Raw genomic sequence first — 23,510 nt, 5'->3', positions numbered from 1 at the left:
CAGTTATTCAGAAGCAGAAAGCAGATCATTAGCGCCCAGAAAAAAAGGGACTGAACACAATGAGGGCGGGAATTAAATAGGTCCACTGAAAAATTGGCAGCTTGGTGCTCTGCCACAGCACAGAGGCAAACGGAGCAGTCAATCACTCCGACAACCCTGGGACTGGCAGGCATTCATCCTAACGTTCTGCCACTGCACAGGGCAGAATTAGATCTTGCTATAGTACGTAGCTGTGAACTTGCTTCCAACACTTGCTGGGAAGCATGCACAACCTTGCCATTTTTCAAAACTATTGCATACACTCTGCTCATCCCAGACTTGTAAGGCAAATAACTCCTTGTGTTATGACTTGAAATTAGCGGAGATGGGGCTCTCTCCTCTCCCCCGCACCCCTCCGTGGCATTGTGCATCACCTTTAAAAGAAGTAAACATGTTTGTTAAAATCAAGGGCCAGATTTGAAGATTTGTGGATGCACAAGCATGACTTGTACATTCGCAATTTTGACATGTGCGGAGGCACACTCACGAAACCCATTTACAAGCACTTTGTGTAAGAGGCACATGCACAACCATTAAGCAGACTTAGTAGATGTGGGTATCGCTTGGTCATTTGTAGCAGATCCCTTATGCACAGGAGGATAGGCATAACATCCAGACTCAGTGATACCCACATTACTTCCAGCACTCCAGTGTCAGGAGAAGGATTCGTGGCACACCAGGTAGATTGACATTCTGGCACCAGGGGCGCCGAGTACGGGGGGGCTCCGGGGCCCGAGCCCCCCCCGGCAAAATCGAGTGGGGGCTGAGCCCCCCCCCGGGCCGGAGAGAAGTGATGCAGTATCGATGGCCCTTTCCATCGATACTACAGCACTTCAATCTGGCCCGGGTAAAAGCGCGAGAATGTTGGATTAAGCCCTCCCCTCTAGGACTCCTATTGGTGTATGGTCCTGGAGGGGAGGGCTTAGGGGCGAACCGGAAGCTTCTGTGTTTTGCTTCCGGTTTGCCCATGTTTAAAGCAGGAGCGGCAGCGGCAGCATTAGCAGACGTTTCCATCCAGAGAAGCAGAGAGAGCAGAACGTTCGGAAAACGGCAGCAGCAGGTAAGTGATTTTATTTTTATTTTGTTGCCATGGTTAGGGGGTGGGCGGGAATGTTTGTTGATTTTGCCGGGGGGGGTTTGGCCTCGGGCCCCCGGAGCCCCCGGAGCCCCCCCCCGTACTCTGCGCCCCTGGTGTGCACCAGTTACATTACCTGCCCCAGAAATGAGAGCTCCAAGGATGGACTAACTTCCTGGATTGAGCTTGTACCCAGAGTTAACCTGCGAGTAAATTCCCTCATTCTTAAATCCGAGGATGCAGGGACAATCAGGGAAAAGGCTATTCTGCTGGTTTTCTCTGCATCCTCGTGTTCTGAATGTAGTCTTAAGGAGTACACTTTGTACGTAAGGCATCTCCCGTCTGCAGGCGTTGAGACAAATATGCAGGCAATCCGCATATGCAAATTGTGATCAATACGGAGAGATGGAGGAGCCATGAAAGGGTCCAAATAGGCAAATGCACCACAAACGTTGGCCATAGACGGAGCAGCAGAGTCGTTCGTTGCAGCACAACCGATTCCGCTATTTTTGGCAGTAGCGCAGACGTTTGGCTGGGGGAAGGGGGGGGGTCCTCAGTACAGCCTCAAGTGCACAGGCCTAGGCTGTCACCTCATGACTAGCAAGTGCCCTTCAATGGTGACCTGCGTTAGATGTGTATTGCGTTAACGTATTTAAACATTGTTGATGTAGAAATATAAAAGTTTAACAAAGGTAGCGGGCGCCCCTCTCTCGCAAGAACAGACATGATAACCTGTTCAGTGGTTATTAACCACTTGAGAGTTCGCAGCCACTGCTTTTACTCACTGTGCCTTTCACAGATGGGAAATATCCATTTGCATATCAGTCTTTGTCCTGCCCAGGGGCAGTCCAGCACCGAAATACAATGGCAATTCCAATCTGAACGAGAGTACCACCAGCAACCCCATACACGTGTTTCACCCTTGTTGGGGATCATCAGTGAGGTGAAGCTGATGCCTCTCTAAGCACAGTGAGAGGGAGACCACGTCTGGTTGCCCCCAGGAGACCTAGGGTTACCAATCCCAGGTTCCTTAACAAATAGTTTAACAAAGGTAGCGGGCGCCCCTCTCTCGCAAGAACAGACATGATAACCTGTTCAGTGGTTATTAACCACTTGAGAGTTCGCAGCCACTGCTTTTACTCACTGTGCCTTTCACAGATGGGAAATATCCATTTGCATATCAGTCTTTGTCCTGCCCAGGGGCAGTCCAGCACCGAAATACAATGGCAATTCCAATCTGAACGAGAGTACCACCAGCAACCCCATACACGTGTTTCACCCTTGTTGGGGATCATCAGTGAGGTGAAGCTGATGCCTCTCTAAGCACAGTGAGAGGGAGACCACGTCTGGTTGCCCCCAGGAGACCTAGGGTTACCAATCCCAGGTCCTTTTGTCCTTTTATATTTCTATATTGTATAGAAATATAAAAGGACAAGTAACTGTTACAAGATTCATTGAATTGCATGCAAGAAAATTCAAATGCACAATGAAAGAAATACATTTTGCATGGATTATAGCAACCAATTTTCTTTCTTGCAGTTGTATGCCAGTTAGACGTTTTGAGACATTATACATAGCAGCGACCGCTTCACCCACGTCCCCTGGAAAAGACGCAAAGTGATCATGGAGAGGTTTATTACAAGAACCCCAGCTAAACCAAAGCAGAGTTCCCATGTGCCTGACGAAGCAGTTGTAGCAATTGCGAGCTCCACAGTTGCATCAATCTGCCAGGCACAATGCGTGGAAAGTATACCAGATGCGCCTACAGTCAGTGATGTTGGCAGCAGCAATGTGACACAAGAATGCTGCCCAAACATGAGTGATTCGAATGGTTTTAAGTCCCAGCAGGGCCGCACTTTTCAAAGGAAATGGTTAGAAACGTATAATTGGCTTAAATATGATGAGTCTGTTCAAAAAATGTTCTGTAAGGTATGTCAGTCTGCTGATGAAAAGGGCGTGCCATTGCCAAAAAGTAGCCGTGATAAGGATGCCTGGAATGCTTTTGTTAAACATGGCTTTAATAATTTTAAGAAGGCCATAGAGAGATGTAACGGCCATCAGACTTCAAATCTTCATCGGGCGGCTGCAGTGGTGCTAGTATCTGTGGAAAGGGGTACAAATGTTGTAGCAGCTCTGTCGTTGGGCCACCTCAAGCAGATGAGGGATAACAGAAGTGCGCTGTTGAATATCTTGACCACATTGTTGGCTTTAGCTCGGCAAGGTCTTGCAATTCGGGGCCATACTGATGAGGATTCTAATTTAAATGCAATTCTGTCGCTTCGTGGCAGAGATGTCCCAGAACTTCAAACTTGGCTTCAAAGAACAGAATACAAATGGATGTCGCATGACATAGTAAATGAAATGCTGGCAATTATGTCACATAATTTGCTCCGTGGCCTAATGAAAGAGATTCATGATGCAAAATTCTTTTCGATTATTTTGGATGAGACTGCTGATGTGTCAATTAAAGAGCAGGTCTCTGTAGTCTTTCGTATTGCAAAAGAGGATCTTCAGGTAGAGGAGATTTTTTTGGGCTTTTATCAAACTTCTAGCACTACATCACAAACTCTGTTTGCCATTTTAAAAGATGTTCTCCTGAGGTTTGGCTATGATATGGAAAACTGTCGGTGGCAGTGTTATGATGGTGCTTCCAATATGGCTTGACATCGACATGGTTTGCAGACATTGGTGCAGGAGGTGGCACCACGAGCTATTTATGTGCACTGCTTTGCACACAATCTGAATTTAGTAGTTCAGGATGCAGCTATGGGCATTGCCAAGTTCAGGGATCTGTTGGTTTTTGTAAGGGAATTGATTGGGTTCATTCGAAATTCCCCAAAACGGCTTGCTTGTTTTGAACGTTGTCAAGAAGAAGGGAGTGTCAAACTGCTTCCATTCTGTCCTACCCGATGGACTGTTCGAGCAAAATCTTTGAAGACTGTACTAGCTAACTACAGTTCTGTAATTGAATTTCTGGGACTTGCAGCCGGTGACCACAATGAAGCAGGAGCAAAAGCCCATGGGTTGCACTTGCAGCTCCATAAACTCGAAACCTATCTAGGTCTTAATCTTCTGTACTTGGTATTTTCCCGTGTTGAAACTGTGAACACTGCTCTACAGAAGGTCAATTTAAGGTTCCATGAAGCAGCGGTTATGATTGAAAACCTTAAGACCATAGTTGCACAACTGCGTGAGGGATTTGAAGACTTCTTCTCAAAAACCACATCAGCGGCCAATGATTTAGATGTGGAACTGGAGGAACATTTTGTGCAAAGAAGGGCCAGGAAAATCCCACGACGCCTGGATGAAGGGTCAGTTCCTCATGTTTTTGAGTCTCCCAAAGACCTCTATAGACAAGGTCATGGCCAGTGATGTCACTTCCTGTATTTGAGCCCCCCCCGGGAAATTCATAAGTCGGCTCCCCTGTCTGGCACCATCACCCTCACAATTCAGCCAGATGTGATATTTTAGAGCAAAATGGTGTCCGCTGGTGGAGCACATGTAGCCGCATAGAATTGACTTTTTTTTTTTTTTTAGCTCAGGTCCTGGTTCCAGATAATTATGCAAAATCAGTGGCAGGGGAGGGGGCACAACATGTGGAGGGCATGTAACGCAACTGGCCTGCACACAGGTAGCATGGAACGGGTCGGCAGAACACACAGAGATAACATGCACAACTGCACGTTTCCATGTGCTCTCAGCACATGACATCTGCGTTGCACCACTACGAGTGATAAGTGAAAGGTAGATACTCAATCACAACCTGAATTCCTGCATGTTGGACCCCTTGCCCTGATCATTTCGCTGTGACTGTGCTGCAACAATTGGACACAATCGGTAACAAAGTTATTGCCTATCATTCTGTGTCTCAGTGGTAAATGCAGACTTGGAAGCAAAATATGAATTGAAAAGTCGAATTGTACATTGTCTGAAATGACAGACACCTGCACGCTACGCACACAACCACAATCAACTTCCAGCACCAAGCAGATGTCACATTCAAAAAGGGGCATGATTTGCATACAGAGGTAAAACCATGAACTGTACTTCATACTCGTCTTAAGTAAGAAAAGCGCCCCGATGTCCCTGGATTAGGGTGCTATCCAAATAAATAAGTAAATAAATAAATAAATAAATAAATAAATAAATACATAAATAATTAAATTAACACATGCCACAGTAGTATTTTGAGGGGCAAAAATACTTGCAGACTCATAAGAATTCCCTGGAAATACATCTATTTCTGCATCAATTTCTACATCTGTTGCCTGCACTATTTCTGACGAATTCTGGGGTGCCAGTGCTTGAAGCAGATATTGCATGTGGAACACCAATAGCTGTGAAGCTTCCACATGGAAAGCATGTCTCATTTGCATAGAATCCATGGATAATCTGTGAGGAGGAACATCCAACCTCCTTCCAAGCAAAATAATATCCTGGAACCTGCTGCCACACCCAAAAAAGACAAAAATTAGCAACATGAGATGTCTGGGATCATAAATGGTTCTTAGGCCCTTACCCATAAGAACTTCCGATCCCCAGTCACCAGCAGACAGATGTGCCACACTTTATGACCTCCTCTCTCTGTTCCTGGCAGTATACCATCTGCTTCCTACTGCATTGCACCTGGCCTGCTGCCACCCTGCAACCGCTTTCCTTCAATAGTCCTGACATGATCAACCCTACTTCCACCTAGCATAGCACGTACTTGCACCTCCTACAGCTTCGAAGACAAAAAGGGATACTGGCAAAGGCTGAATGAGTCTCCGATGGGTCTCGGATGACTGCACCAAGACCGTGTGCGGGAAGAGCCAAGACTGTCATTGACATAGCTGGGATCAAGTCTACAGAGACAGCAGGTGAAGGCCAGTAGCTAAGAAAACACACACCACCTAACGTCCTAGCACCCATCTGTACATGAAAATGGCGCCGGGAAAAACACGTGGAAAACATTGTTTCCATAGGTTTCAGCGCATGGACCCCATGAATCATCAATTATCAGCGTGGAGTGGAAATACCCGCCATGAAGCTCAGACCTTGAGACTCACCCTCGGGCTTTCCACTCTGTCTGGGAAAACCAAAGCCCATCCACAGTGGTTTGTATTCAGATCCCTGCTGCTAGACCTGATCTCTAAGCACAGCACCAGCAGTTTTAATTATTCAAAAGTATGATTTTCCGCCGAAAAAATAATTTTGAAGTGATTCTATCCAGATAATATTCAGTGTAAATGGACAATTGTCTCCTATATCAAATCGGTTTTGTTGTGCAATAAAATGCATTTTTGTAAATATTAATGTTTTTTTGTCTGGGTTACGCAGGCATTCGTAGAGCAACTCTGTTACCCGCCCTAAGGAAATCTTAGATACGCCACTATAAAGCTGCACTTGCTTTTCTTCTAAGTGCAGACACAGTTTTTACAGCGTGGGCTTTGCTCTCATTTTTAAACAGAGCAATGTATTTCAGGAAAAATCTGCTGAGGCTCCAGGGAGACGGAGGCACAGTATGAAATAACTACACAGTGGAATTACTCTGCATAATGATTTAACGGTGTCCCTGTTAAAACCGGATCCCAGGAATTAGCGATTACTAAATTACTATTGTTTTATTCTTTTATGCCCCGTTTTAACATTGCATGTACAAGCTTCTAAGAATTGTATAACTTCTTTGATTGAATATATATGTTTTTTTTTCAGATTGTTTGATGGATTTTTTAAATCTGAATAAACCTGTTTGACTGACTGACAGAAATATTATTTTTCAAAAACAGCTATTTTTGAAATGTGAATATTATTTTTCAATAACAGCTATTCTTCAAACGTGGAGTTTTTTTAAAAAAAATAAAAGAAATACGATTTCATCAAATTGGTTAATTGACAAACCTTTTCAAATGAGGTTGACAATGCAACAATCTGAGCGGAAGACTCACTAGCAAAATGAGCATCCAACTTAAATCCATCAATTCGATTTTCGGCCGTTTATGCAATACAAGTCTGTTTCTGTAAACTTTGATTTCCCATGTCCTTGTGTTAATGTTGTTTCGCACTATTGCATCAGTTTAATTTGTTGTCAAGGATACCAACGTACTGACAGTTAGAGCAATCCAATGCGCTCAGGAGTCTAGCCATTTGTCATGGTTTTCATAGTGAGGAGTGTGAGAATATTTTTGTATTTGTGGAGCTGCAAATGCTCTTTTGATTTGTAAAGGGTCGAAGGGACACAGATGTGGTAGTCTGGCTTTGCCTCCTCCCTCAGTCCTATTCCTGTTTCTGTACTTGCCATCCTGCTGAAGAAACGCGAGGGGCAAACAGGTGGCTGTACTCACGTTAGGAAGGGAGGATCCCTGCCTGAAGAGCAAGCCTACTTGATCGACAGCTTCGCTGGCAGATCTTCTCGGAAATGGGTCTCTTTTCTCTATTGCTGTAGGTAGTGCATGCGAGCGGTATATGGCACAGATAGATGTTAATTGTTAGATCTTCCACCTCTACCATCCTCAATGTAGCTGGTGAAAGTGACAGGCCAGGCACTCCACTCTCTGCATCCCCAATACCTTTGCTGGGGTGTCTGAACTTGCATTCAAGTCTCTGACAGAACCGGCAAGAGAGGGGCGGGTTGACAACTGCCTGCACTCATACAAACCCACGATATTCTGAGCACACCCCAAGCCCCCTCTTGCCCTGCTCATGGGGTTGCATGGGTTGCAACACCGGTTCACATTTAGGACTGAGTGGGAGTGGCGACGTGCACCTCACTGCAAGGCCCTTACTTGACAACACAGGCTAGTGCTGGATAGTGTTTGTTTATTTGTGATTTGTTAGGTTTCAGCTGTAAGCACAGTGGCTTTGTGCCATCTCCAAAGCAACGGTAATAGGACAATTGATTGTTTACAATTGATTGTTTACAAGCTTTGGAGATTCTAGAATGACCACCGAAGGAATAGCAGCTTAAGAGAGCAGCTCCTGTCCTCCACCCTGTTAAACATCAGATTATCATTTACTGGCTGGAAATGTCAGGCAAAAAGAAGATCGAGACAGCTGAAACTCCTCCTCCAAAAAATCATAACAGTTAAATGGTGATTTAGATGAAGAAACACCAAGCAGTACAGGTATTTTCAAACTGTTTAAGCAAGTGGCTGGGGATGTTGAGGCAACCCTGACTGACTTATTTGGAAAGGTTACTAACTTGGAAACACGCATGGTTGATGTGGCGGCAAGAACATCTGGCTTGGAGAGAGAAGCCTCAGGCAGTTACAGAGCCTGCCAAGAGTGGCAAGAGGAAATGAACAAACTCCAGATGAGAAATATAACTTTGGAAATACAGGCCAGAAGCAATAATATTCACTTGATTGGTGTTCCCGAGAAGCCTGAATATAATTTGACTACCTTGGTGACAGATATTTTACAGGAATGCCTACCTGCTTGTGGATTGCAGAAAAATGACTTGATGTATTATTCAGAGTGGGTACATTAGAAACTGGAAAATCAAGACAAATAATCTTCTCTTTTGTCAAGACATCTGTGAAGGAGAATGTTTTGCACTTTGCACGACAGTCGGGATCACTGTCCTGGCAACGAGACTTGATACATATCTACCCTGATTACCCATGAGAAGTGGCAATCAAAAGAAAAGCCTGAGGGAAGCAAAACGCTTGGCCAAGGATCAAGGGATTAAAGTTTTGCTTCTTAAGCCCGCAATCTGAAAACTCTTGCTATCTGAAGGGGTTAAATTTACAAATGCCCCAGAACAGGCTTGTGCATGGCTTAGAAAGTATCCTGCCAATAATCCCTTATCCTAGGAGGTTTTACTATGTTACTATGTTTAGCCTTGATGTTCCTGTATTTTATACATTTATTTGTGTTGATTGTGTATGATCGTCTTAGATTTAGATTTAGCAATACTGTTAAATGAAATGTGCGTAGCAAACAACGGCCGCTAAGTGTGCATTACGAATGTTTACGTTGTTGTTTTCAATTTTTTTTTTCTGCAATGACAAGCTTATTTGGGATAGAGGAAGGGACCTTTCATTTGTGACGCACTCTTGAGGCTGTGACATGTCAACGTGGCTACATCAGCGGAGTTTGTGGTGTATCTGTGTTCCCGGGCAGTATGGAATCGGTGACGGATAGCTAATATGGGGCAAGCTTTTTGTAACAAACATACGCCTTTACTGTGATGTTTGTGCTCATGAAGTGTTGGGAGATTCTGCAAGGACGACATTCATGGCCTGCGCCTCACATGTCAGTTCCTCAGGTGGACAGCATGGTGGCGGGTAATGTCTACGACAGAGGCCGGACAATACAAGACTTCTGAAACCCAGGTGAGAACTATCTCTCAGTAGAGGCACATTAACCCTGATTATTGCTGAGAATATGCATAATTGTGGTTGTGCGACTCCGAACTTTGAAGATCGGGTTGTGTATATCTCTACATTGCTCACTGAATGTTGGTCATCTCTCCTTGCGTACGGACTCGAGGCATTTTTAAACATTGCACTGAACGGTCGCATTGCTTTGTAGAATGCTTGCACAGGATCGAATAAACGGATAGGGATTTTGCATTTCGTACCATTTTTGGTTACTTTGTACTTTAATTAAAGGATTACAACACCTCACTCTATTGTTGGAGTTCTGGCTAGGATATGCACACTCATGCTCTGTCTTGATGGGCTAGGACACTTTATCTGATTTGTCACTAGTGTGGTTTGATTCCTTGTACTGATATGGGCGATTGGATTATTGTTGGGCGTACAACGTGAATTGATACTTAAAGGGATGGTTCGCCTAAAAATGTTTATTTCAAAAATAGATAGGCAATATTAAAAAAAATCGATTGGAATTTTTTTTTTTCCCCAAGTCCATACGTAAAATTTTGAGCAAATCAAGCTCAAAGAAAGCACATGGGGGCATCCATTTTGTGAAATGGATGCCCGCCGCTGTGCTCGCTTTGGCTTTTGCGGCACTAATGAAGGAAAAGCCAGCCAGCTGTAGTAAACAAAAGCTAACACTGGGTGGCTTTTCCTTCATTGGTGCTGTACGCGGAGGACGGGGACCGGAGACTACAGGCAGAAAAGCTGCAGCTGCATCTCGGTAAGTGTTTTTTTAAAAATAAAAATAAACACTAGCTGCGGTTTTTTTCTACGTTTTCCGCAGCTTTAAAAACCTTGTATTTATGTTTGTGGTCGCTTTTGAAGTGACCGCAAACATAAATACAACATTATTGTGTTTGAAAATGCTGCAGTTTTTCTTTCTAAGTTTCTCAGGCTCGGAGGAGCCTGAGAAACTTAGAAAGAAAAACCGCAGCGTTTTCAAACACAATAACGTTGTATTTATGTTTGCGGTCACTTCAAAAGCGACCACACACATAAATACAACGTTTTTAAAGTTGCGGTTTTATTTCTAAGTTTTCCGGGCTCCTCCAGCCTGGAAAACTTAGAAAAAAAAACAGCTAGTGCTTATTTTAAAAAAAAATAAATAGCACTTACCGAGATGCAGCTGCAGCTTTTCTGCCTGTAGTCTCCGGTCCGCGTCCTCCGAGTCCCAGCACCAATGAAGGAAAAGCCTCCCAGTGGTAGCTTTTGTTTACTACAGCTGGCTGGATTTTCCTTCATTAGTGCCGCAAAAGCCAGCACAGGCGGGCATCCATTTCACAAAATGGATGCGCCCATGTGCTTGCTTTTGCAAATTTTGAGCTTGAATTGCTAAAAATTTTACATAGGGACTTGGAAAAAAAAAATGGCAATCTTTTTTTTTTTTATATTGCCTATCTATTTTTGAAATAAAACATTTTGGACGAACCATCCCTTTAATGTAGTGACTTCTTCTCGGGGTAGGTACATGATTGACTGTGGCCATGTGGCTGTTTGTAGGCTGCTTTCGTGATGAAGTGTTTTTGCATGGAATATATGCCTAACCGATAGTTACAGGATGTACACATGGATGGCTGCCCAGTATATGCTTTTGATAGCGTTTATTTATTTACGGAGCATGGGGAAAGTTTGGCAGATTTGTTGTTCGAGTATGCTTCTGTTGTGCGCAGGCTAGTGACTGTATATTTGTTGTGGTTTGTAAAATCATGTAGCTGGATTGTGCAGTCACTCTCTGGCTTAAATGGCTATTCGATCCAGGGAGTAGTTGCGTTGTGCCATTTGTGAGGTTGGTATTATCCCGATCACCCAGATACTAACAGTTCACACCCTCTTTCTTTTCAGTAATAACTTTGCTGGTATTCCCTACGTCTCTGCGTATTCAAACTGTAGATTGTGCATTGCGCTTGAGAGTGCCAGTGTGACTTAGTTAAGAAGCTTTTTGTATGCCTGGGAGACCATTTTTACATGCCTGCGCAATGTGGATAATTGTGTGCATTTTATAAATCGTTATAGGACCTCCAATTTATGTTATCAAACCTCTTAGAAGGGGATTGTTTTTGTTTGGGGGGCAGGTCCATCTTCTTCAATGACAGTTCATAGTATGTAGATGGGTGCATTTGGGGGTTGCTAATTAAATATAAGCAATAGTGTCAGCAGAGAGTGTCCATGATGGGTGGGGGACTAGGGGCTTGCGTAGGGTTGGGTGTTTCATATATATTACTTTGCTTGTGACTACTGTGCTCTGACACAGTGCCTTATACAATCTGTGGGCCGTCTGTTGTAGGTACTACCAGAATTGTCTGGTTATTCATGCCCGGTCTGGGTGTGAGTCTCTTCCTTTATCTCCTCCTTTCTCTTTTCTCTCTTTTGTTTCTCTCTTCCTTATTTGATTGCGTTTCATATTTGTTATTTTTTGGGATGTACAATATGAATTCCAGATCGATTAATCACCTTAATATGGTATCATGGAATGTTAGTGGTCTCAACAACATTGTGAAACGAACCAAGGTGCTAGCTCACTTGAAATCTATGCCATGTGACATTGCTTTTCTTCAAGATATGCACCTGGATGACAATGAGGCTGGGAAGCTCAAAAGGGGATGGGTTGGACAGATCTACTTTTTTGACACACTCGACCAGCAAAGAGGTGTATCGATACTTTTTAGTAAGAACTTGCCGTTAACAGTCCTGGCCAGCGAAATAGATAAAGGACCTCATTCCAACCCAGGCATTAAGGGTTTAACGGCGCCGTCGGCGCCGTTAACCCTTAACGCCTGATTTCCACCTTAACGCCTGCTTTTAGCAGGCGTTAAGTACCAAGGCGCTAAGCGTCCTTGGCGTTAATTACGGCACCGTAATTTACGGTGCCGTAATTAGCGCCTTCCCCACTCCCATTATGCCCTATGGGGCAAAAATGGGAATGGGGAAGGGTAAATGGGGATTGGGGATTTACCGCCCCACTCACCTTGGAATGGGGCGGTAAATCCACCGTCCACCATGGTGTAAACGGAGTTTACACCATGGTGGTAAAGTAGGGAACTTAGCACCTGGGTTGGAATGAGGGCCAAAGACGGAAGAATTGTGTGTGTTACAGTCAGAACACAAAACACAAAACACAATACTGCTATTATGCAATGTATATGAACCGAACATCGACGATCCTATTTACTTTCACATGCTCGCATAACTTATTCAAAATTGTAAGGTTGACTCAATTGTGTTGGCTGGCGACTTCAACCAAGTGATGGGCCTGTTAATTGACCGTTCAAATGGTGATTGTTCTTGAATTCCTAAGAAAAGCAGGAGGTCTCTGGAGAGCTTAGTTAATGAACTACGTCTTTCTGACATATGGCGTCTGGAACACCATTCTGAGAGAGACAACAGTTTCCGCTCCTTGTGCCATGAGACTTATTCATGCATTAACTTTTTTCTGACTTCTAGTCGAGTAACACTGAGTTGCTTTGGTTCCATAAATTGGTCTCATATATATCTCAGACCGTGCACCTGTGTCATTATACCTCTCACTTCAGAATACTCTGGTCAAATCGGCAAAGTGGAGACTGAACTCTAGCATTTTGCAAGATGAGCAAGTTAAAGTTGAAATTGTGAAGGAGATTGAAGAATTCGTTCAAATCAACAAAACAGAAGGCATGGCAGTCTCTACCGTTTGGGAGGTGTTCAAATGTTTTATCAGAGGTGTCTTAATATCCAAAACTCGTAGATACAGAAAAATGAGTGAAGACACTATCTGCAGAAGCCAAGAAGTTAGAAACATTTTTTATTATGAGCAGTGATGAAATAGTTAAATCGAAACTGAGGGAGGCAAAGTATGAACTGAATAAAATAGTATCAAATCAAGTAGAATATGCTTTATTCAGACACAAAATCAACTATTTTGAGAATGGAGAGAATGCTGGTAGGCTTCTTGCGCACAGGCTGAAGGTGGCTGAGAGTAACTCTGTCGTCACTGCATTCCAAAACCCAAATGGTGGGTTGGAGGCACAACAAAAAGGAATTAATACCATGTTCCATGATTTTTATGAAAGCATCTACAGATCAAATTTGAAAAGAGAACTGGGCGATATAAAGTATTTTCTAGAATCCTTAGAACTCTCTCGTCTAACAAATAACCAAATAACAAGTCTTGAAGGAAACATACAATTAGAAGATGTTTGTTTAGCCGTCTCTTCACTTAACGTGGGAAAGTCGCCTGGCACCGATGGACTGTCTGTGGAATTCTACAGGATCTTGCCTGACAGCACCCTACAGCTACTATGTAACGTGTACAATAGTCCTTTGACACTGGGGCCCTGCCAGATACTGTGCAGCATTCCCTGATAACTGTGCTAAAAAAGAAAGATAGAATCCCTATAAGGTGTGCTAAATATAGCCCGATCAGTTTGATTAATACAGATTGCAAAAGTTTGGCCAAGACTTTAGCTAAAAGACTGGAACTGGTGATACCCCCATTGATTCATGGAAACCAGGTCAGCTTTGTCTCTGGAAGGTCTGTAGCTGACAATATGAGACGTCTACTACTTGAAATTGAACATGGACATGCACAGACGAGCGCACAGACACACGCTGCTGCTGTGGTCTCATTGTCGTTGAGAAGGCATTTGACCGTATTGAGTTGGCCTTCCTGTTTACTTGTTTGGGGAAGATGAGATTTGGTCAAGACTTTATGAAATGTGTACAACTTCTGTATATAAATCCACCCACAAGTGTATTAACCAACTGTCTTATTTCAGAAACATTTTTACTTACCAGAGGCACCAGACGAGGGTGTCCACTTCCCCCACTGTTATTCATCTTGACAATGGAACCGCTGGCTGTGTTGCTGCGATTTGATGACAATCTCCACACAATAATGGAGGAGAATAAAATCTGGCTTTACGTGGATGACCTGCTAGTGGCTTTGCGTGACTCTGAACTTGGCATCCCCTATTTAATGCATGATATTCAACAATTCTCTAACGTGTTAGGCTATAAGGTTAATTGGGATAAGTCTGAAATCCTTCCACTCAATAACTTGTGTATGCAATATACCTGTAATCAGTACCAGTTTACTTGGTGCCAAGTGCAAATAAAGTATCTGGGTATATTGATAGGACCGGAGGTGGTGAAGTTACAGAAAATTAATTTTGAATTGCTCTTACCAAAACTTAAATCAGACTTGGATTGATGGGGACTCTTGAGACTATCAACATGGGGGAAAATCAATTGTATTAAAATGAACTTATCCTCATGTGTAAATTATCTACTTTCAATGCTTCCCATCGAGGTACCAACGCATTTTATTCAAAGAGATTGACAGGATTATGAAGAAATTCATATGGGATGGCAAGCCCTGAGACTTTCATTGTGGAAAAAGCAGCTTCACCTAAAACATGGCGGAATGAATCTGCCTAACATTGCTGAGTACCATTTGGCATTCATGGTCAGACACCTGTGCAAAGCTATCGACACAGATGGAGATCCAACAATTGAAATAGTAAGGGAAAGCAACACATCATCCAAACTGGCTCCAAAGGCTTTACTGACAAATGTGCCAAACATTATAAAGGACAAACCTGCTGACTGCTTTTATGAAAGAATACTGGTGCAGCATATCGAATCATATAGGTACCGATTGGTTCTTGTTCCCGAAAGCTTCGATCTGGCTCGATCCAGCATTAAAATCGCAAAGGAAAATACTTTTCTGGCTGGCATGGTTTCTAGCAGGAGTCAAGTACATTAAGGATCTGGTTGAAGGTGATGAATGGATCCCATTTGCGTGGTTAAGCCGAACTTTTAAGATTAGTGAATGCACTTATGCAGAGTATAGAAAAATGAAGAACATCATCTCCATGAACATGGACCTTTCACGATTGGTGACTCAGGGCAAATCTTGGTCGGCTTTGGAAACATTCAAACGTGCAATTCACCCTGCTGCCACCATGTACAGAATCCTTAAAATGTGTCATAAAGGGGATCTGGAAGCTGCAAATGTTTGGGGTGAAGAACTGGGTGAAGTGGTTGATCAGAGTAGCTGGCTAAGGTGCTGTGGTAATGTGAGATTAATGAGCATGAACTGGGGTTTAAGAGCATCGCAAAGAAAACTCCTTTGTTGAACTTAATGGATGCCAGTGCGTATGTTTCAGAGACACCTGTTGGAAAATGATCTGTGTTGGAAGTGCAAACAAGCAAAGGGCACACTCAGTCATCAGATCTGGTTTTGTCTGAAAACTGAAGCATTTTGGTGGGAGTCTGTGAAAGAATAGGCTTAGTCTTGTGCTGTATAGTTCCAATGACTGCAACTCTCTTGGTGCTTGGGGATGAATCCTTGTTAGAGGATATTGAATTCAGGAAATAAAATATGGTTCCTCCGGGCCTGTATGATTGCAAAAAAGGTGATTTTGAAGGCCTGGAAATCGTCTGACTCTTTTTGCATCGACGATTCGGTGGAAGAGCTGCTTACCGTCTCCACCTACGAAAGCACAATTCACAAACAAAACAGGGATACGGACATATGGGGGAGCTGCATTGAATTCTATGGCTAATGTGTCAGAGCTGATGTCATATACTGACCTGTCTTGTCATAATTCAATGTTCTTTGCAAGGTACATTGATCAGTTCCTGTATCTGTATAGGCCAATGATACTTTAGCAAATGAAACTGACATGTTTGGAAATGTTTTGTGATTATCCATGAATTGTACACCTATTATGATTTATATATTTTACAAGTGATGTTTAGGTTTCTTTTTGTTTCTTCTTTTCCTCTTTTTCTAATCTTTTCTTTCTCTTCTTCCTTTAATTTGTTGTTAAGTACATTTTGGTAAGTTTATATTTGGTTACTAAGGCCTCATTACGAGGAATGTGGTAGGGGTTTAATGGGGCCGGTAGAGCTGCCATCCCCGTAAAACCCCTACCGCCCCATTATGAGGTCTCCTCGCAGGACCGCTAAGGACACCTGGTTTTACCAGGCATCCTTAGCACGTCTGGCAAGCGGATCAGGATGCTAACAACGGGCCCGTCATTAACGGGCCTGTTGTTAGCATCATCCCCATTCCCATTGAGCCCTATGGGGGCTCACATGGGAATGGGGATATACTGGTGTCGGCTTCCCTGAATGGGGAAATACCGGGCCCTCCAAGGTTGGAATGGCCCGGTAATTCCCCATTCAGGCAACCCGGACCCAGTACCCGGAATGGGGGTAGCCTCTGTCGAACGTGCTATTGATGTCTATTGATGTCATATATACAGTACCTGCTGTTCCACTCTTCGCAGCTACTAACAGGTGAGACATAATAATTGAGTTTATAGCTGTGCCAATGCGGAACCTGAAGCCGACTAGGAAGCAGGGAATTATATCACATTGGGATAGCCCACTGATTAGGTCCCTCAAGAGGAGGGATGCAAACATTTTGTTGGAGCCGTCTAGAAGAGTTATGGGCCTGTAATTAGTTGGTATATTTGTGTCTATTTGTAGAGACTACAACAGATTCAAGCCATGTTGTTGGAAGTTTATATATTGTAAACATTGATTTTAATAATGTCATCAGTGGGCCTAATCAGGCCTCTTCATGACCAGGATCAAGCCCATCAGGGAGCGGGACTAGATGCCTTGGATGCCTTAAACTTTGCAATGGCCCAGACGATATCCTCGTTTTCCCAAGTCTGGTCTACGACATTTACAAGCTCAGTAATTCTTGTGTTTATCTGAGCAAACTTTGAGGGTTTAGTGTTTTTAGTTATATAATAGTCCCTCCAAGTTTGCTCTAAGATGTGGTGTGTCATAGTCAGAACTGGGCCAACAATTTTCCTATTAGTGAGGGTCCCGAATTCAGCAGCATTACTAAGAGCCAGTTTTTCCTAGCATTGTTTGATTGTCTCTATTAAACGACTGGACTTTCAGTGACTTGATGACGTTTTTATGACTCTGTTGTATCTGATATGTTTGCTTACGCTTATTTGCGGTTTTCTGCTATAAAAGATGCAATTTGAAAGCAAAGCAGTGTATCAAGCATGGTGTCACTTCTTAGTTCTACAGGACTGACAGACACTCCCGGACGTATTTGCATGTAATAAAATATTGTCTTGTTTGCAAACAGCGCACTTCTTATTTATCTGCTTTCAGTTTTTTTTTATCTATCGATTCTTGCCCTGCCCTACAGATTTGGTGATCCCAACATTATTGCAGATCCTCTGTGAGGCTGGGAGCCTCCCCAGTGTGCATCCTGGGTTGCAGCACTCATCTGCAGTTACCACTTCATGTGCACATTTTGAGGAGGTCCACAGGTAGCGTGTTGTCAGAAGGCCTGCCTTATCCTATTAGCAGGGTGCTGCACCCAGCTGTGCAGGCAATTGGAGAGGGACACCACATCAGAGAAGCTCTGAATAATTCTTGGAATGTGAGTGCACTCTTAAAAAGAAAAACAAAGGCGGGTGACAAATTTAAGTTGGGTGTTTTTGAGAGTGTGAAGAAAGAGCAGAAAAATCTCCTCGCGAAATGGAAAAGGACACTTGGTGAAATAAACATTTTTTGAGAAGTAAAGAGTTGATTCTCCCCCGCCATGGGGAAAGAAGATGTCATAGTAGTGGTAAAAGACAAGAATTGATATGGGATATCTCCTCTTTGATGAGGAAAGACATCGCTGTAATTGAGATGATGATTCCGTATATAGAGGTTCCAGTATCCTTGTGCTCTACAGTGAAAGGGGCATGAAGGGTGTTGAGTTACCTCTTCTTGAGAGAAAGGAGACAGAGAAATGGTCTACACCATTGTGTACAAAATTGTGTTTTTATTTGATGATCTTGTTAATAATTGTGCACATAAAAGTGGGGTAGTGTATGGTGGCGGTTGCCCATTTGTGTGGATAGGGGTTGTGTTGTGGTGAGTGTGTGAGCAGAAATGTTTTGAGGGGGCAGGGTTTGGAGTGTGGGTGTGGCAGGAGTAATAGTTTTGTTGAGGCATTGGGATGGTTTGGAGTAAGACGCAGCTGCACCAGTGAAATAAGTTTGGTTTTGAGAAGGGGTAAGGGTACTGCATTAGAACATATGTGTGCAGTACTACCGTGGTACAGGGCATAAATTGTGAAGTATCATTGAGAGTAGGTTCATGGGACTGACGGAAGGATGTTTAAATCTTGGCCATAGGAGGGCACAAACAATAAAGCAGTGCCCGATCATATGTATACATAGTTGGCATCAAAATATAAAGGAAATACATTAAAGAGCAGGCAGAGTATCCTCGAATTGTGGATAGTGTTTGAAGTTTATAGAACACCCATGATGATAGCAAGAAGAGAACCAACCCACTACACAGACACGCCGCCACCCCCACTGTCCGCCTCCTTATGGGTGCTTTCATCTACAGCCAGCCGCAGGATACACCAACCCCCAGTGTGCACCCACGCTGAACCTAGGCAGGGAACCCTAGTGGAGCGTAACAATACAACATAGGACCCATTGATTAAAGAAATAGAGAATAAGGTGCATAGAGAATTAGAAACATGCTGAGGAAAACAGAGGAGGAGGAAGCACCGTGACACATGGTCAAAGGGAGGGGCAGAGCATGGCAATAGGCGCAGATCAGTGGAGGGCAGTAGAGATTCTTTCTAAAAATAGATATCATGGTCATCAGGAATATTCAGGTAGCGACAAATGAGAAACACTTGTATTCAGGGGGAGACCAAGAGGGTCTGCTGCATGGGGGCGCATGCACCAATAGTATAGATTATGTCTCGTAGGTACTGACAGAGAAGTGGAGGTCGCAGAAGAGGGGTGAGCAACTGATGAGGAACAGGGGCAGGACAGAGGGAAGAGACACCGTGGGGCCGATGCTGAGAAGGTGCCAGGGCTGAATGGCCCTAGTAAAAGGCAAAAGGGCAGGGAGAATGCCACAGACTAAGAAGATGGGGGGCACAGTTCCGGGACAGCTTAACAAAGGCACTACCCTCACTCACAGCAGGTGCAGGCAAGTGGATATATGCACTCGAAAAGCAGAGAGCAGCCATCATGTTCGATGTAGGGGACTTGACAAGCTTGTTTGCTGCTCCATTAGGGGAACATAGGGACAAAATATGGAGGAAGGTATGGTATTCAAGGGTACAGATGAACAGCGAAGATCATGATAGAGCGCCATTTAACAACTGTCGAGCACACGCATGGAAAGCTTTGAGGGTAGCATTCCCAGACACACCTGACATAAATTCATTCATGGCCTGTACCATGAAGACAGATGAGGAGCCCACACTCTATATTAAACAAAATCAGGAGATGTGTTGAGTGGAGACAGTGGAAGCTTTGGATAAGAATAATGCTATATTTTATCACATATTACACAAGGGTCTCTTCAAGGAAATGCAAAATCATTTAGATATGGTGGTTGGTATCAAGACGAAGGGCTGGGCCAAAATTCAGGAACATATAGTACATCACTGTATATGGAGACAAAGAAAGAGTAGTAGATTGCAAAGCAAGCACCAAGGGCAGAAGCAAAACTGTTACAGAAGAAATTAGCTAAATTGAGCGTGGAAGTAGATATGATTACTAGCAAGGCACAGTGTTACCCATAGTACGACAGTATCACCTATCATGAGAGGCTGATTAAAGGATTTATAACACCATTGTAACATTATGGCAGCAAGGCATAATACAGTCATCAGTGTCCTCATGCAACACAGCCCCATATCCTGTGAAAAAAGTGAAGGGTTCAAGTTGGAGGATAATGCAGGTCCTCATCCCACTGAATAACATTGTAGAGGCAGAATTCCCAGTGGTCCCTAAAACCGCCATGCTTTTTTGTAACATACCTATTGAAGATTAATTCTTCTCCATTCTGCTACACCCAGATTCCCAACATCTCACAGCATTTACTTACCGTGGCCCAAGATTGCAATACACAAGATTACTGCTGGGGTACTGTAAGTCCTCAAGTATTTACAACAGAGTACTACACATGGATTTAGGTAATGTACAGGTACCACACAGAATCATTCAGTATGTAGACAACCTTTTGGTATGCAGCTCTACGGAAGAACAGCGAAGAACAGATTCATTGACACATTTAACATTACTTGCAGAAAGTGGGGACGAAGTAGACAAAAACAAAAGGCAGTATTACCAGAAAGAGGTATTATACCTTGGCTAAATAATATTATCGGCAGGAAGGAGAATTACCCCAGAAAGAGCAATGGCAGTATAACACAACCAGTAGTGACCACAGTCAAGGAGCTGCAACAGTTCTTAGGACTATGTAATTATTGTAGGTCATGGATATTTGATTATTACAGTTACACCAAGCCTGTGTTGCAAGGGAAGAAAGTTAAGGGAACAAAAATGGTGACTGGTTTTCAGGGAATAAAAAAAGCGATCAGCAATGCACCAGTGTTAGCAGCACCAGATTATGCAAAACCATTTTTCCTGTTCTCACATTCTAACGGCAAAGTTTTGACGGCCGCTCTCACACAACAGACATCCATGGCACACAGACCTCTGGCTTTCTCCAGTGGACTTTTAAATCTAGTAATGCAGGGTAATTTCCCATGCTAGCAAGCTCCAGCAGCAACAGCTTCACAATACAAAAAACCTCTACAATCACACAGGGATGACCAGTGGCATTAAATGGTGAACATGCAGTGTATGCTATTTTAGAGAGACCCAATCCAACTCTCAACACAGAGAGAGTGTCTGGCTATGATGTCATATTGTCCAACTGTTCAAATCACATTTTGAGGTGCAGCACAGCAAACCCAGCCACCTTAATTGCAGTACCCATACAGCCAGGTGAGGTGTGCATGATTGTTTAACCTACAAAGGTCCTAAAGATGACGCAACCCGCGTCAGGGTGGAGGCACTTGAGGAGGAGGAACTGTTCTTCGCTAATGGTTCGTTGACGATTGATCAGGGGACAGGACAAAGACACTCTAGTGTAGTAGTGGTTAGTCTTGTAGATGGACAATACAAGGTCATGATAAAAAAAAGAGATTGCCCAAACATTACTCCACACAGGCAACGGGACTCTTAGCACTTATAGAAGCATTAGAAATGTCACAAGGTACTTTATTTATCATCTATTCTAACTCAGTATACGTTACTTCCACCTTTCATTCAGGATTGTCCAAATGGCACAGGTGAGGGTTAAAAAAATCAGATGGGACACCCATGCAACATGCAGCATTATTAGCAAGATTAATTTACGCATCAGCGCATTCCTCAATGGTTGCATTGGTAATATGTGCAGCCCATACACATAATATAGACCCAATTGCTGATGGTAATGCTGCAGCAGATTGAGCACAAAAAGAAACAGCGTACCTAGAAGAACCAGATCTCAAAGCATCCCCTGAGAAAGCACTCCACCAGATGCTGCTTCAAGTTCCTTCCAATGCAGTTCCCATGACACAGAATATTGAACTACAAGGACAAGCTCCACTGCAGGAGGAGGATTTGTGGGTCACAAGAGGATGTTTCCTTTCACCAACAGGCCCAACTTGGAGGCGATATAGTAGAGGTAAAGTAGTAATTCCTCAGGAATTGCTTACAGTTGACTTCAAACAAGTAAGCTATTGAACGCATATATCTAAGCAATACAATCTTCATCTATATTTTTATTCAGCCATGAGGGCATGAAAGTTCATATCAGCATTAACACATCAACATGACAAACTACATCACAGTCAATACATCCTTTCATTATATGGTGTTGCATTTACAGTTACGCCGGGGTCCGACCGGTGACCAAATGCAATGATCTGTTGAATTCCATGTGCCCCTGTCTGGCTGCAATTCCCCAGGGACCTTTTCCCCACTGGTAATACATTTGCCCCAGATAGCACAACATTGTAGGGCCTTGTTGCAGACAAGAAATCAATATTGTGGTCTGAGTGGGGACTGATTAGGATTGTGCTATTGGGTGTTGGGGAGCTTTTCATGTTGATGCCCAGGATGCCGTTGGCTATTCTCTGGTCCCGTAAGTTCTACCTAGATGAAGTCTTGGGTGCTCTCCCCCTGGTAGTGCAGTCTAATGCAATTTAAAATGACCTCCTGAGATACAAATAGGCAACTGTATACGGCGAAGAGCCAGTGCAAGCAATGGTTTATCACTGCCTCCCTGAATTCTAGTTGTTTGTGGAACAGTTTGGGGACCTGGTGCATGTATACTGTAGCACGTGGGCAGGAATTATTTGTGACTTGATTTGGTGCTACGTAGCCAACCCTGTCAGCTGGTTTTCCATTTAATGTATATGTTCGAGGTGCCTGGTCTGTCCCCCTGGATGTGGACTGCTTTGCATGTCTTGATTCAATGAACTTGGATTTGGCACAAGGAAACTGGGATTAATTGGGGCCAAGAGCACCTGGGTAATTATGGCCCTATCAGAGCAAGTGGATTCTCCACTTACACAAATGGGCCCCATCCAAGTTATACAAGGACTTTATTGGGGGCATCCAAATTGCAGGGGGTAATCATCCTAGATGGTTGGTTGGTCCCCGTAGCTTTCAACAATCTGATTGTAAATCCCTCCAGTGCTACCCCTCTTCCATGTTCCTCTATGAGAACAAGAAGTAATCTCTTTACATCCCTAAATTCTGACAGAACAACACTACAGTCCCATCTATTAGGTGTGGATGCGCCCTTGGCAGCTAGAGGAACAGTTTGCTAGATGGATGGATCCGGTGGTATAGGGGTGCATAGGTGACTGGAGCTCAGCAAATGGCTATTCCCAGGGCAATTAGTCACCTCCTCTTGTTTTGGTCAGGAACTATGGAGTAAGAACTAATTGCGGAAACAATGTCATAGTTCAGGTCAAATTCCATTTGGTCTATTGGGACCAGGGGGCCATTTGAGTCTCAGTGTAGTGTCAATGCATAAAAGTTTAACTTGGATCCCCATGGGGTTAAGGTTTTGTCCTTGTCCTTTGGATCTGGTAGGTCTCTCATTGGGATTTTGCTAGTTAGCACCCCTCCCTCCAGGGATAGATTTGAGGTTAGACTAATAGCATGGTTCTGGTCCACAATCACCAGTTCTACGGCAAGAACAGGCACTGG

The sequence above is a fragment of the Ambystoma mexicanum genome, chromosome 9, assembly GCF_040938575.1.
Source record: "Ambystoma mexicanum isolate Mex_15411 chromosome 9, UKY_AmexF1_1, whole genome shotgun sequence".
Lineage (NCBI taxonomy): Eukaryota > Metazoa > Chordata > Amphibia > Caudata > Ambystomatidae > Ambystoma > Ambystoma mexicanum.
This window is presented reverse-complemented; position numbering follows the sequence as displayed.